The following is a 16,498-nucleotide window of genomic DNA, read 5'->3' on the forward strand; positions in this document are numbered from 1 at the left end:
TGGGCTTGCTCCTACCAACTTGACTCACTGGAAACTGCAGTGGGACTCCTGCATTTGTTTGTATGAACTGTGTGTGTAAGTGAGGACTCCAAATTTGGGGCTTGCATGTTTGTCTGTGTCTATCATACCATTCCAGGGAGTCATCCAGGGCTTGACTGAAGGTCCAGTTTTTCCTGAGATGCTTATGTAATATTTGGCACTTTTCAGACTGAACAAAAATTATTACAGATGGAGATTTTCATTAGTTTCCAAAGAGTGTTAAGCACCAAATCCCTTAATCATAGCTCAGATTAAATTCTGAGACCTTAACTGTCAAAATTTGCACTGGAATAAATGGGTGTTTGCCTGAGTAAAGAGTAAGCAAAGACCTAGGATAAAGACATGCACAAGGTTCTTTGGTAGGGCAGCTGAACTTTGTACAGTACATGACATATGTAAATTGTGTGCAATCTATCATAATGCTATTGTATACCAGCGGTGTCCCTCTAATTAATATACTATAATAAACTCTTAGTGGATAATGATTAAGAAGAAATCATGCATAAAGAAATCACTAGCAAATGCTCGCATTGGCGAAATTATAACTCAGTAATATTTTAGTTCCATTTATTTTCTGTTAGGTTTAATCACCACTAATAATTCAGTCTGGGATAATTAATCTTTGCTGATCAAAGTACAGGAAAGAACTGAAGTACTATAACCGCATCATAATGAGACGAGGTGCTGATGGAGCAGAATTATTCAAAATGCTCGCTTCTATGGAGTTGTGAAGACGGCCTGATAAGCATACAATCAATCAGCATGTTTATTATGATCAGATGGTAGGTACAGTTTAGGTTTTATGGTGACAGGCTCTATATGTAACAAGATAGACTGGGACCTGCTGATGCCATCTAGCAGAAATATTGGTGGGGGAGAGAGCTGGGGATGAAGGATACTCTAAGTTTCCCACCTGATTTCCTTTGAATTGATCCATTAGAGGGCGGGGCAGGGTTAAGGTGACCATATTTTCCTAGGCCAAATACGGACACCCTTGGGGTAGGGGTAGCTCTCTGGCTGCAGCTGCCAAGCAAGTGCAGCTCCCTGGCTACTTCATGCCATGGGATGCTAGAACAGGGCTGCCACCCCATGGGGGAGCTCCCCAGTTGCAGGGAGGGTTGCCCTGTGGAAGCCAGGAGCAGTGTTTTGCCAGATGACCCACACCACTGGGAGCCAGGAATGGAGCTGCAGTCCTGTCGATGCGGATTCTGGCTTCCCCAGCTGCAGGGAGCCAGAACAGGGCTGCAGCCCTGCTTTTTTTTTGGGGGGGTGGGGTGGGGGGTGGGGCGTATCTCCCTGGTAGAGGGGCAGCTGTCTGGGGCACCAGGTCCCATTAAAAGTCTTTAAAAAGAGTGGGGGACACACAGTAACCCCCCCAAACCCAACATACCCTGCCTGACTAACCTATGGCATGACCCCCCCAGATCTCTTTCCTGCTGCTGTCTGTACCCATGGCCGTTGAGTACGTTCTCCACATGCTGTCCATTTGCTCTCCAGCCAGCAGCTGCAGCTGTGCTGATCTGGGGGGAAGGGCAGCTCAACAGAGGGGCATAAATATGGGACAATTAGCCCCTTTGTTAAAAGACACCTGAAATCTGGAACTGTCTGGCCAAAAAGGGCCAGATGGCCACTCTAGGTGGAGTATTCTGCATGAGAGGACTGGGAGAGTCCCATTCCCAAACCACGTGGCTTACTCATGAGCTTTGAAAGACCCTGGCTGTCAGCATGGAGGCTCTGTTCATGCGCAAGGGTTTTCTGCCCCTTTCCCTGTTATGACTTCTCCTAACACCTGCTGCCCCTGTCATTGGCTGATGGCGGATGGTTTGTACAGCACAGTAAGCACTCCTCAGGAGTTAGCACAACTGTAAACTGAGTGAGGATGAGCATTAGGGTTCAGGTGTAAAGAGTTGGGCTGGAGATAACATGTCACTCTTTAAATACCCCTCTGAACCCCCACCCCAACTCATGCATCTGATGAAGCAGGTCTTTGCCCACGAAAGCTTATGCTCCAAAATATCTGTTAGTCTGTAAGGGGCCACAAGACTTCTTGTTGTTCTCAAAGCTACAGACTAACACGGCTACCTCTCTGATACATGTCACTCTTATTACTCTGTCTACCCATCCCCGATAACTCTGCCATTTTGGATCCAGGAACAGAGTGGGCAGATGTTTGCATTGGTGTGTTTGACCAGATGGGCTAAATATTGCGTATAAAATAGGTGTGTTTTGGAGTTACAAAGCTACTCTGCATTAGTGGAGGCTTTGAAGATGATGGCTGAAAAAGTCCTATAAGCCTAATTTGTTTAGTTTGAGTTCATTTATTTTTAGCTTTCAGCTAGGGCTTTTTGAGGAACTTTGATCTGGATGTGGTGTCTGTTTTCAAAGGGCCAGAAAGCCCCTCCACATCTGAACACTGTGTTTAAAATTCTTTTGATAGTCCCTTCCATTGACCCTACCACCAAACAGCAGCAATATTTTTCAAAAGCCACGCATTTAAAGTAGACGCTGTTTAGAGTGAGCAACAGCATCAGAGTACAGTGAATTGTAAGCAGAACTCCATCAATTCTTCTGCTGCTACAACATTTCCATGGTGGGTTTGCCTTTATCATCTAGAATAAAGAATATATTCAGGGAGCACCAAATATCTGGCAATTGAGACATTGGCTATAGGATAACTAGCACAAGAGGTACAAACCCCCCCCTCCCCCGGTCCCATTGCTCCCTCCCCTCCCCCATCAAAACAAGGCTTCTGGAAACAGACATGAATGAGCAATATTTTTAACATGCACTTTAACTTATTAGTTTGATCCAAGTGCTCGCCTCTTACTCCTCTTGGCTGGAAATGCAGCCTTGTATTACTTGGCCAGCTTTGCCTTCTTCAGTCATCAGTTTCCCCCTTGAGTTGTAGAACTAGTACAATATTGCATTTGTTGTTGCCTTCATCTTTAAGACTCTTTTGTTCAGTTTTTAACAGATAAAATGGGGGCTCAGTAGTAGTCACAAAGATAGGCTGCTTTCCCCTAATCCTTCGGCTCTCCCTCCATGCACAACTTTAATTAGAGAAGAAGATTTAAGCCTTTAAGTTCCAAGGCTTGCTAGAGTCAAACTAATAATTAAAAGGATATATTTAGATGGCTAAAAAAAATCACTTCTGAGGATAACTTTTGATAGTTAAAAGTGCTAGGCCTCTCTCAGTATCATATGCTTTCGACCTACTCCGCTGTATTATCAAGGAGAATATTTTAATCCTTAAACACAAACATAACCCCATAAAGTGTCCAACATTGAGAACAATACAGCTTCTGCTAGTCTGCTTGAAGGATGAGGACCGTACCAATCCTAGGTCACTGATTTCAGTTTACATCAGCTGAGGATCTGGATCTATAATCCCTATCCCACTGGCACAGGGCATTGAAGTGACAGCTGCTATGTTGGTCAACATCGAGGTTCAGCCATAGACTTACGAAGCTGAACTTGTGTGAATGCTTTATAGCTTGAGATAAAGAGGCAGTGTTATAATAGATTTGCATTCTCTGTCACTCAGAAACATGGTGCAATGTAACACATGCTGAACCATGGATTGCATGCTTCTTCTACACAGGAGGTGGGACAAGTACTCACTTACATGATACAAAGCTGCTCAGAAAACTGCCCCCCAGGAGAAAATGTCAATGAAAATGGATGTTTTTTTTTTAACACTGTAACAAAAATACTGCACAGAAATATTTCAAAGACAAAATTTTGCCTTAGGAAAATCAAATGAGATTTTGTTTTGGGTTGGTTACATCAATATATTTTGGTTTGTTGAATCCCATTAAAACAACTTGTTTCCTATCAGTCTGTCTGAGATGTCTGAATTGCCATAGTGGTGTGTAGTTCAGGTGTTTTTCTCCCATAATGCATAATATTCTCCTCTCTTCCTAATTTGTCACAGTGCATCATCAGAGTCACATAACTGTGGTGCATTGTGGGACAGTTAGCCGAGCAAGAACATCTGGTCCATAGAGGAGAATGGGAGTACAGGGGATGCAAAGAACAGCTCTCATGTGGCACCATAGTGGCACAGGACAGGAGGGCAAGTTTAAATGTTGAACTGACCTAAAATGAAATATTTCTGTTCAAGAATGTCAAAATATTTAATTTTGATTGTAAATATTAGGAATTTTTTGGACACTTACTAAATTAAAGTTTCAGTTTTTGTTCAAAATTCAGAAATATCTCAGATTTTGTGTGTTCAGTGTTTTGATAAAGGGCTGCTATTTTCCCACAGAAACAAGATGCTTTTTCACAAAAAAAGGGAGGATTAATCAAAAAACTAATTTGTAATCAAAAAGCATTTTCTGCCATCTTGACCAAGGCACCAGGGATTGACTTGGATCTGTAGAACCGAAAAGGTAACTCCACTTGAGCTGGCAGATACCACATACCCCATTCTATCTGACCCACAGAGGCAATGAGTCTGTTACACCTCTTACCTCAAGCTATAGAGTCTGATATTTTCACTGGATGGACACTTCTCGATTCTTGGCCAATCCTTATTCAGTACAGTAAAACCCCGAGTTACGTGGAGGTTGTGTTCTTGCAACCCTCATGTAACTCAAATTTTCATGCAAGTCAGGGGGTGGGAGCTGGGAACCAGGCTGCTGCTTGGTTCCCCGCTCCCTGCTGCTTGCAGGACCCAGCAAACCAAACAGCCCACCAGGACTGGTCAGTTTTCCTGGCTGCTTCTCCCTGCCTTCCCCAGCTGCAGGGCTGTCAGCTTGACAGCAGCACCGCTCTGGGAAGGCAGGGAGAATGGGCTCTTAGCCTGCCCAGCTGCTCCCGGAGCATCTTCAATTTTTGTTTAACTCATGTTAAAGCAAGTTACACGCATCCTGAAGCTGCGTACTTTGAGGGTTTACTGTACATGATCATCAACGTGTGTGGGGAAAACAGAGGGCTAAGGGAAGGAAATAGATGTCTGGTTCCTCTTGAGGCATTTCTCCTGAATCCTTTCTGTGGCGGGAAACCCTTCCCACCTGACAGAATCCTTCTGACTCCTGGGCTGGGCTGGAGTCTGGCCATCCTCTGTCCCCCACTGGAGGTTGATTCCAGAGCTTTTGCAAAGATGGTTGCCTCCAGGACTTCCTTAAAGGCTGTATTACCTTTCAACTTTGAGCTCCAGCCCGACTGCTCACACTGCCCCATTAGGACTTTACTCCACTTTTGCACCTTCCATAAAGGGACCCTCCGGGAAGCTTGTGTACTCTGGCTGCAAGTGGGGCTGTCTGGCAGCTCAGATTAACTGTTGCACAGCATTCTCCCCTTCCCCTGTTCTCTATTCTGCAGGTTGCTTCCTCTAGGTCTAATCTGCCAAAGGAACCCCCCATGCCAGGCGTACGCCTCAGGGGCGGTTTCTGCCACCTCTACATCTCCTTTATGCTATGGGGTGAAAGGCAGAGTTAAACATTGACTTAGCCTCTAGGACCTGATTGTAATCTTTGAAACTGTAGTTTCCTTTGTGCAAGGGCAGGTAATTATCAGTTAGTTTTAATTTACTAGTAATCCATCTGCAAAACTGCATCTCTGCTCAGAGAAACTGCACTGGGAATATTGGCCTGACAATGATTCCTCCTCTGAGGTAGCACAAGGTCATGGAGCACTGAAATGACGGGCAGGGGAGTGCAGAGCATCCTCATTATCTTTCCCCCATGGCGTACTGCTCTTCTGACTCTCTCGGTCAGGAGTTCTCCGACTTCATTGCACTGTGACCCACTTCTGACAAAAGAGCTCTCCACATGACCCTGGGAGGCAAGGGCCGAAGCCTGAGTTCACTCAGGCCCTGCTGCCTCGGGTGAGAGGCCAGAGCCCCACTGCTTCATCCCCAGTTGTGGGGCCTGTAACCTGAGGCCTGCTGCCCCAGCTGAAGCCAAAGCCTGGGTCCCAAGCAGTGGAACTCAGGTTTCCGCTTTGGCTTGGGCTGTTGGGCTTTGGCTGAGGCCCAGGGTCAAAGCCCATTGATCACCAGCTCTGGTGAGCTCATTAAAATAAGGTCATGACCCACTTTGGGATCCAGACCAATGTTCCCTCTAATCTCCCCCATCCACGTGTGGAATGAATGTTTATGTGCACCGAGGCCTGTGTGAATGTGTACCACCCATAGGACACAAAACCTAGCTGTGGGTGCTCTGCTAATCAGCTGGGTGACATCTGAATCTCTCCTGAGCAGCCATACAAGTGCACATCTTACAGGGAATGTTATCCAGACCTCCAATTTGAGAACCACTACTCTAGGTGCTTCTGCAGCTCCGGTCCTTTTGACACCCAAAGGCCTACTGGGAGCTTTCTTGTAGTTCTTCATAATGCTTTAGCATTTCTGTCTCATTTTCGTGCATTACGTAAGGCCCAGAGGTACGTCAGCAGTTAATCATCACGAGCAAAAATCCTCAGCTGATGGATGTAGGTATTGTTAGACTGGTTTCAATTTTTATGCCAGCTGAAGGTCTGGCCCCAAGTTCTCAATAGAAATAACCACCTCCTGTGTGTGTTTCATGGCAGATGTGCGGAGACAGACAAAGCCCAAACTACTTGATAAATTGACACACAGCAGTTTACTCTTAAGCAATGTTAGAATAGGGAGGCAAGACAAACCAACCCTGTCTGCTAGGAAATTGAGCAAGTAGAAATACGTGTAAGACTCTTTCTGTTGTTCCTTTTGCAGTTCCTAGGGACATGTGGGATGGTGTGATCCCTGTCAGTCCCTGAGTGGGGGAAAGGGATGACTGTACCCTGGTTTGAAGCTTTGTATTTCCTTGGTTTTGTCCCAGTGTGTTTGACACAGCTGCAGGAATTGCAAGACGGGACCAGACCCAGGGACTACATTGTCCAGCCCCAGAGGATTTGGAGGAAGGTATAAGAAGCCCACAGTAGTCAGACCTGGGGTAGTCTGCTCCCCACATGTCTCCTTTTGGTCTCTAATACTGTGAGATTAGCTTAAACCCTGAAGTGCCAGGTGTGATACCCCTTCCCACTAAGTAGACAAGGTTCCTGTTGTGGGTTGGTGGGGGAAGGGAAAGGGATAGCTCAGTGAGTTGCCCATTGGCCTGCTAAATCCAGGATTGTGACCTCAATCCTTGATGGGGCCACTTAGGGATCTGGGACAAACAGATTAAAAAAAAAAAGACACTACTTTTTTCTCACAGGGGACTGAACTTCCAGCTCTGTGAGATGTGTATTTCTCTCTCTCTCTATACACCCACACATATATATAAAGCTAAACAAAAGCAAGCCACCATTTATGAGATCAGGAGAGGAGGGAATAGCAGAAGAAGGGGGAAGAGATTTGCAGCAGGCAGGCCAATCTGCTGCATGTTTTAATGAAGTCCCATTCAATTCTGCACCTTTCAGAACTCAGGGATGAGCATCTGAGAACAGCTGTTTGCAAAACAGGAAAAGGCAAAAATCACTGGCAGAGCAGATCATGACAAAAATGGGGATTGCACAGGTAAACTCTGCTGCTGTAGGCCACTCCACTTAAGGATCTCTTTGGGGACAGGCAGGGAGGTGACTGTTTTCCATCTGTAACCTGGTAGATTTGGAGAGGTGTAAGTAGGCAGGACTTCTCTCCAACACCCAGCAAGTTACCCTGCCACCCTTATAAGCTCCCTTAGACACGCTTATTATCCACATTTAAAGAAACAACAAAGCAAACAGCTCCTCAGCTCACCCTTTAGTTTCCTACTGCCTCCCTCCCCCGCCCCACAGGGACTCCAACGCAAGCACATGTGCTACCTGCAGTTCCATAGCCCTGTCTCAAGCAGTCTCTCTTCTACCAGGTCTTCCTCTCACACTTTATAGCCAGAGGCACTGCCCGGCCACTTTAATTGGCACTGGGGCATTGGACTTACTCCAATGCTATGGAGTAAGTGTTCCCTCTAATTCTTTCCACCCTTGAGTGGAATAAATTTTGTGATGTGCACCAAGGCATGTGTGGATGTGCACCACCAATAGAAACACAAGCTACCCACTGAGGGTGGCTGTGGATGCTCTGCTAATCAGCTCTCCTGGGTGGTCACCCAAGCGCTCAGATTACAGGGAACACCGCCAGCCACCCTGTGACCGGGAATTAATGGGAGCACTGTTATAAGGCAAATCTTAGTCCTAATTGCTATGATCCTATGGACGATTGATTTGCAAGGACTCAATGAAGCCTGGGTTAATCACATGAGCATTTAATTGTGGCCAGTCCCATGGGAATGTGTACCAGGAGGCTCCAAACATGTGCAGCTGTGCAAGGGTGAGTCTCAGTCTCTGGCCTTGCACTCAAGGTCTACCCCAGGCTGCTTGACGCCCTAAAGCAGTGGCACCATTGCTCAGGAATGCCTGCCATGTGCTCAGAGCTAGAGCAGGGGAGAGGTCCTGCTGCAACCCCTGTAACACTTGCTTAGGGGCAGACTGCATCTGCTGCTCAATCTCAAATCTCCCATGTGTCCTCTGGCTGCAACAGCTGGAAGAAAGTCTTTCATCATGAGCGGTGGTGCTTGGTTTTGGCAGAGGGCTTTTATCTAACAGTTCCTTGATCACTTTACCATGTACAGTAATAATGAAAACGGGGTGTAGGAATCCCTGACTTTGAGGGAACTGAATGGGCCATTGTTTTCTTGGTGGAAGAGGTATCAGGGTACCCAGAGGGGGTCCTCTTTGCATCAGTATCCTATTGATTCACTCACATTTCGGGGCATGGTCTGCAGTACTCTCTGGATATACCTTATGATCATGTACCCTGATCTTCACCAAGTAACATTTAAATTATGCTAGGAGAGATATTTAATTTACCATCTATAATTTAAGAGCTGAAAACTTGCTTGCAGGAGGTGGATTTTAGGGATAGCTCAGTGGTTAGGCTGTTGGCATTGTAAACCCAGGGTTGTGAGCCCAACACTTGGGCTACGTCTACACTAGCACACTACGTCAAAGTAGCCTATTTTGAAGTAAGAACATTGAAATAGGCTACTTTGATGTGTATTGTCTACACGTCCTCTGGGGCTGGTGCTGTCGACGTTCAATGTCAAAGTAGCAATGGGGAACATCGAAAGGAGCCGCCCCAGAAGGAAATGCGGAGTGTCCACACACACAAGCACTCTCCGTCAAAATAAGGGGCCAGCAAAGCCTGCGGACGGGGTCACAGGCTGGATTAGCCCTTCTGGGGCAAGAGCAAGCCTCTCCCTTAAAGGGCTCCTCCCAGACACACTTGGCCTGCACAGCACAAGGTCCACAGAGCCAACAACTGGTTGCAGACCCCATGCACACAGCATGGACCCGCAGAAGCCATGAGCTAAGGGCTGCTGCGTGCGGCAACCATAGAGCCCTGCAGGGGCTGGACAGAGTGTCTCTCAACCCCTCAGCTGATGGCCCTCATGGAGGACCCCGCTATTTCGATGTAGCGGGACGCAGATCATTTACACACTCCCTACTTCGAAGTTTAAAGTCGAATAGGGCGCTATTCCCATCTTCAGATAGGAATAGCGATTTTGACGTCTCGCCGTCTAACGTCGATTTCAATGTCGAAATAGCTCAGGGTGCATGTAGACGGGACGCGTGCTGTTTCGACCTTGTGCCAGCTACTTCAAAGTAGCCGGGTAGTGTAGATGCGCCCTTGAGGAGGGGGCCTTTCAAGGGCCTGGCTTCAGGCTGGATTTAAAAAAAAAAAAGAAAAGTTTGTCAGGGATGGTGATAGATCCTGCTGTGAGTGCAGGGGACTGGACTCCTTGACCTCTCAAAATTTCTTCTGCTTCTATGATCTACAAATATGTAAAGATTAACCTCTCATATCCCTCTTCCCTGGCAAAATAAAAAGCAGAAACCATCTTGCAGGATAGACCTTTCTTAGCACTCTCAGGTATATTATGAAGCTTTATAACACATCTGGTTGAGATTTACGGCAACAAAAGGGGCTGTGTTTCTTTTTTCCTGTTTCATTATCTCTATGGGCATAGATGCAACAGCACATGGCAGCCAGGGCCATCCTTAGGCACAAGCAAAATATGCAGCTGCATAGTGCACCACTAAATTTGGGGCATCACTGAACCCCAGATTAAGTAGTGCCCTATGCTGCACGCGCCTAGCCATGGCTGACCCAATCATTAGAGATCCAGTCACCAGCCCGAGAGGTTTTTAAGTCCTGGCTTGAGAAAGTCCTGGCTGGGATGACTTAGTTGGGGTTGGTCCTGCTTTAGGCAGAGGGCTGGACTCGATGACCTACTGAGGTCCCTTCGAGACCTAGAATTCTAGGTTTCTGTGATTCTAATCACACTCGTCCCCTGCCGTGGAGTCCCTGCTCCACCTCCCAGCCCCAGTGGCTCAATCCTCCAGCCCCCAACCCTGCCGCCTGGGCCCGCAAATCCCCTGGCCCCCTGCCCCTGCAGCTGAATCCCCTGCCTCCCCCCTGCCCCACGCTCCACTGCCTGGTCCCAGTGGCCCCACTCGTCTGGCCCACAGCACTGCTGAGCCATATGGCTCCCTCTCCCACCTGTTTCCACAGCCTGCCTGGCCTGTTTCTGCCCCCACAGCCCTGAGCACAGCCCCCTGCCACCAGAGTTGCTGCCCCACTTCCCAATGGCAGGTGGGGGTTCATGCGCTCGAGCTGTGTAATGCACCAGAAGTCATATGGATGGCACCGGTGGCAGCTGCCTCATAAACAAGAAAAGCCTCCAGAATCCCATCAAATGAGTTACAGTTTAGAGCTTTTTCCCTAATCTCAAAAGTGTTGGAAGTATCTGGCTATTCTTTTATCACTGAAGTCAGTGTCAAAACTCCTACTGAATGGGGGAGGAGGGCAGGGTTGGATCTTGAGAAGCCAGCTCTGCGTTCGTGACCCACCAAGATATCTGCATCCCAGGCAAGTGAAGCCTAATGGAATTGGAGATGAAATTCTTGGGAGGAGGCAGCAGCTAGCTCTCACCAGAGGGATCTGGAGTGTGGCACTTCTGGCTAGGGATGAGAATAGCCACAGGTGGGTCATTTTCTTAGCCTGACACGCCACCTTTTTGGAAAATGCTTTCTGTAGCAAAGAAGTCTAGAGATCCTTCAGCTGACTCTAGTAGTTGTGAAGAATAAAGTCCTTTGTGGATGAATTTTAATACACGTATTTAATTTTTCTAGTTGGCGCCTTGAAACAACTGGGTGAGTGAATTATAAATGCAGTAGACAGACCTATAATCAAAATCTGGAGAACTGCGATGAAGAGGAACACCCGTCAGACTATGGGTATATATTGACCTGAAAGAATGAATTTATTTATATTAAAATACATCAGGGTGAGTATATGCTATTGCCTTAATATGGAGTAATATTAATGAATATTCCTACTGTATTAAGCAATGGCCTGGTGTCATTAAAGTGTATGGGCAGGAGCTGAAACCATATTCTTTTGGAAAAGTGTCCTTTGAATTAACATTGGTTCAGTGGGAAAGATTTGCAAAGAACTTTGGTTCAGCCTCCCTTTGCTTAGAGGCTGGGAAGAATTAGATTTTTAAAGGTAAATATTGATTTCACTTCACACACATAAATCCATTGAACAATGTCCATTGGTACCAATAGCAATGCTCAGTGAACCAAAGTAGCAAAAACACTGCTTGAGACCCTGTTAAAGATTGCTGCAGTTGGTCCCTGACAACAATCTGCATGCTGCTTGACTGTGGTAGACAGCCCTGGTTCAGCAACTGTGGCTCCAACTGCCTGTCTGCAGCCCCACTCTGGCTTCCACCAGCCGTGGTTAGAATCTGCAAGGTGACCCCCATGCTATCTCAGTTCTGAATTTTCCCCAGATTATATCCCGTGTCCAGTCCCCTCCCAGTCATCTCAGAAAACTAGTAAGTTTTGTTTGCTCCTCTGAAGACATACAAGTACATTACAGCTTATTAATTTACCTGGGGGAAATACACGCTTCCCTTCAAACACAGCACTGAGTTGGTTCATCTAAAAATAAAATGAGTTTATTCACAATAAGATGTAGGGCAAGTAATGCCAATAAAAGAGCAAAGTTAGAAATGGTGATAAGGAAATAGAAGTTAAAACACCCATCTGAAAGTCTAGAACTTAATTTAGCAAGGTGGAGGCTTTGTTTAAGTTGCTTTGGCTCACCAGTCTTTCTTCTTCCCAGCCACAGCTGACTTTCTTTCAGTCAGGACCTACCACAGACACACAAGAAGCTGGTTTTTCACCTTGTTTTCCTAGGTGAAAGGTCAGCCTTCACCCAGAGGCAGCAGAGCCCTCTTTTCTGAACAGTGTATCTGCCGCCATGTTTGTCTTTTTCCTTTATATGGAAGAAAGCTGTTTCCTTACCTTGGGCTTTTAACAGTCTCCAGGACACAATGTCAGAGAGTAGCTGTAATTGCACCCACTGAGTTGTGACAAACATTTCACAGGGACATTAATGACATTCACATGGCATGCATAATGAGTCTGTCAAGCCTGATGAGCTGCTGATAGAGTAGTGAACCAGATGGGCAGCCGTGTCACTCGCCCACCAGGCCTGCAGTTGTAGGGGGATGGTGCTGATGTTTTCTCCTCCAGCAGCCTTGGATGAAACATACACTTGCCTGCAACCATGACATTGCCAAGGGCTAATGCAATTCCCTGCTCTGAAGAAAACATAGAGCTGCTTTTGAAGTTTTAGTGACTGTTCAGCTTTGATTCAATGGCAGTTCCTTAGAAGTTAACCCGCTTAGAAAGGAGCAGCATGCCTCTGCCAGTCAGGAGTACCTCCACTGGGCCAAATTCATCCCTGGTGTAATTGCAGGAATTGGATTGCTGGGCTGCTCTCCCACCTCTTACACTGGTGGCTGTGAGGAGGGACAGTGCAGACATCCATTCAGTTCTTATAACGGCATCATTTTCCCCACAACACGTGATCACTTAATGTATCTCCCAAAGTGGCAATCAGAGGCTGGAACTGATTGGGATCTGACTCTGGCTTTTGACTTCAGTCTACATATTTTTGGTGGTGACCTTGTCGGAAACTAGAAGGGACAACTCAGACTTTCTGAGTGACTGTAACTCTACTGAATCCATTTACACCAGATCCCAATTTGGCCTGAGACGTTCTTGGTCTTGAAGGGAATCATCCTTTTCTTATAGTCTTTGTGCTGCTTTTGTAGTTACGTGGTCTATTCTGCATTGAATAACATGGATTAATCCTGAAATACTCTACATTTGCTGTTAGAAAGCCGTCACTTTCAGCCAAACAAGGCTTGATGCTCTAGTAACTAGGGCGTATTTTTTGACTTAAAACTACTGGTGTGGGGCAATATGTAGAGCCTTGCATAGGTATTAGAACAATGTGTATAAGGGGTTTGGTGAGAACCAGTGACCCAAACTGCAAACCAAGGGTGTGGAACCTTTTCTGGGTCGGGGGCCACTGATCCACAGAAAAATCATTTGGAGGCCACACACAAGTGAGTGAAAAAAACAACCCTCGCTGACCTGGACTCCAAATGAAAGGAGAAAACACCCTTTGCTGATGTGGCCCCAGCTGAGAGGCAGGAAAAAGGGACATCTTATTCCCCTCATGCTTCAGCCTGTGGTGGCAGGTGGCAGTGGGAAGAAGTCTTGGGGTTTCCCCCTGGACCAGATGAACTCTTAGGGGCACCCAGGGTTAGTGGATTTTATGGGGCCCACTAGGTTCTGGGGTGGGGCAAAAAGGAGGGTTTCAGTATGTAGGAGCGGGCTGCCATCGAGTAGGCTAGAAGTAGGGATGCAGGATCTGGGCAGGCGGGATGGTGCAGGAGTAGAATGGGGGTGTGGTGTTTGGGAGGGAGGAAGGGTGGGTGCAGGAGTGGGTTGGGGGTGGAAGTAGGGGATCCAGTAATGATGGAGGGTGCAGAAACAGACTGGGATGGAGGGCTGGGTGGGAGGAAGGGGGCAGGAGTGGGCTGAGGTGTGGGGTCCGGGTGGGAGGGAGGGTGGATACAGGAGTGGGGTGTGAGTGCAGGGTCTGAGGGGAAGGGTGTGTGTATGGGAGGAGGCAGGGAATAGGGGCACAGTTCCCGGGGGGCAGGGGGCAGGTATCTTTGTGAGGCTCTGCACGCTGCAGGGAAGCTCTCTCTGCAGGCACTGTCCCCTGCCACTCGCAGTGGTTGCGATCCCTGGCCAAGGGGAATAACAGGGTCTGGATGCCTGTAGGGAGAGCTTCCTTGTACTCTGCAGAGCTGCTTCCTCCTGCTGCTAGACAGATCCAGCCTGTGGCTTGCCTGATCAGGCCCACAAGGCTTGTGGCTGCCCCCCGCCTTCCCTGCTGTGGGGACCTGGCCTTAGTACTCCAGCCACAGTGCCCCCTGCATGCCTGGAGCACCAGCACCAGCTCACCCTACTGTGTGTGTGGAGGGGCGAACCCTGGCTCTTGTGGGCTGGATCAAGGCAAACTGTGCATGGATCCATCCTGCGGGCCATACGTTTCCCGTCCTTGATGTAAACCCTGTATATGACAGAAACCTTTTCAAGCCAGGGGGTGCCACCAGACCCCAAGCACCCCTAGTTTCAGCACCTATGGGACCTCGTGGGGGGGGAGGAATCCCCGATAGCTTCACAGAAAACGCTGTAGGAGTTCAAGGGGTTCAAATGCTAGTGGGGCAGGTGCCACAGAGGGTGGCTGCTCTTCACCTGAACTGCCTTTCGCCCGGGCTTCACCCATCCCCACGTGACCTGGAGTTAACACAGAGGGACTGTCATCGGTGCCCGTTGTACCCCAACTACCTACACAGCCCCTTGCCGCTTCTGAAGGAGCGAGCACTGTGGGTGGATGGAGCAGATGTGGACTTTATGGCTACATCTACATGGGCAGCCTCTGTCAACAGAGGTCACTGTCGACAGAGCAACCTTGGGAGTACCTCTGTCAGCAGATCACGTCCACACATAAAAGCAGATCGACAGAGCAAGCCACTCTGTCGACAGAGAGACAGAGAGTGTTCTTGACAGAACAGCTGACCGGAAGCTCTGCAAACAGGGCTGCCTGGGGGACAGGAAGCCCTCGCTGTCGACAGAAGTGTCTACGTGGCACTCTGTCGACAAAACAATGGCGACAGAGGCTTTATACCTGATTGGGAACAGGGATAATGCTGCTGGCTGGACAGCTGAGTTTATTGACAAACTCTCAATAGAGTGCTTTAACTGTGTAGCTGCTCGGTGACTTTTGTCAACAAAAGCTCAGTTTTGTCTGCAGGAGCTGCCCCTGTAGATGCAGCCTATGGGTTTAGAAAGAGCCTGTTGAAAAGCAGGTGGTACGATGCCTGCTGTTGCCTGAATGCCTGATGTTGACTTCATTTGGCAAGTGATCATGTTGAAATGGAAGGGATCTAGTGATACTGCAATGCACTTTAAAGGGGTGCAGGGGAAAAACATGTTGGTATCAACAGCTGTAGAGCTATCTGCAAACTCATTTTCCCCCTGTCCCCATCTCTCTGTTTCTGGATGTTATTTATTTTGGCCAAGTGCCACGCCATCCAGGTATCTCTGATGAGGAGCAATAGGAAAGCTGTAAAGAGAACTGTGATGATGGCAGACTTGTGCAGATGAGGTAGGTGACATTTACTTCTGGGCCTTGTTTGCAATCAGAGAAGTGCCTGAAATAATTTTTGTGCTCAAATATACCAAGTTGTTTCATTCTCTCTCTCATTACTTGGAATGACTTGGCTTCTTTCCTGTAGCTTTGGGCAAGACAAACCACCGTACTGAAATTACTCGAGCAAATGCTGGGTTTTCATGCTGCATACTTTGTTTGCTTGTGTTTTTGAGAGGAGTGTATATATAGGTGTGTGATATATTTTTATTACAATCACACACACAGCACCTTTAAAAATGCAGCATATACCATCATAATCACAGTTCACTGGCACCTCTGGCTCAGAACACAGGAAGATTCCACCATGGTGGGAGTAGCTTGGACAACCAAAGTCACATTTTTATTGGTGCTTACAACATACAGTGTAAACTTTGATGATTTCTTTGGTTACTCTAAATTATTCCTGCTGGCTGTGGTTTTGCGTGAATGAAGAAGAGTCCATTTTTAATCTGAGTGTTGCTTTTTCTTCGCTTCCCAGCAATCCAATTTTTTGGTTTAAAAAAACACATCTAATTAAAGGACATATTATTCACCAGGCATTCTTTTAAATGCATAACTGATTATCTACTTCCTGTAATTGGTAGCTTGTATATTGAAACTTTGATTGAGTTGGCAGCCAATAAAAGATTATTTTTTAATTAGACATTCTCATTCCTGCCATTTGGGGATAGGGAATTTCCACCCCTTATTTGCTCCTAGTCAAGCATGCACACTAATTTCTCACTAGCCATCAATGTCATTTTTTTTCCCCAAATGAGAAATAAATAGAATTCTGTTTCTGTCACAAAACCAGCATGGCAAAGCAGTGTTTGTCATTTCAGTTTGAGAAGGCACTGCTTGCAAGATATACAGGTGGTGTGTGTT

Source organism: Carettochelys insculpta, chromosome 6 (genome assembly GCF_033958435.1).
Source record: "Carettochelys insculpta isolate YL-2023 chromosome 6, ASM3395843v1, whole genome shotgun sequence".
Lineage (NCBI taxonomy): Eukaryota > Metazoa > Chordata > Testudines > Carettochelyidae > Carettochelys > Carettochelys insculpta.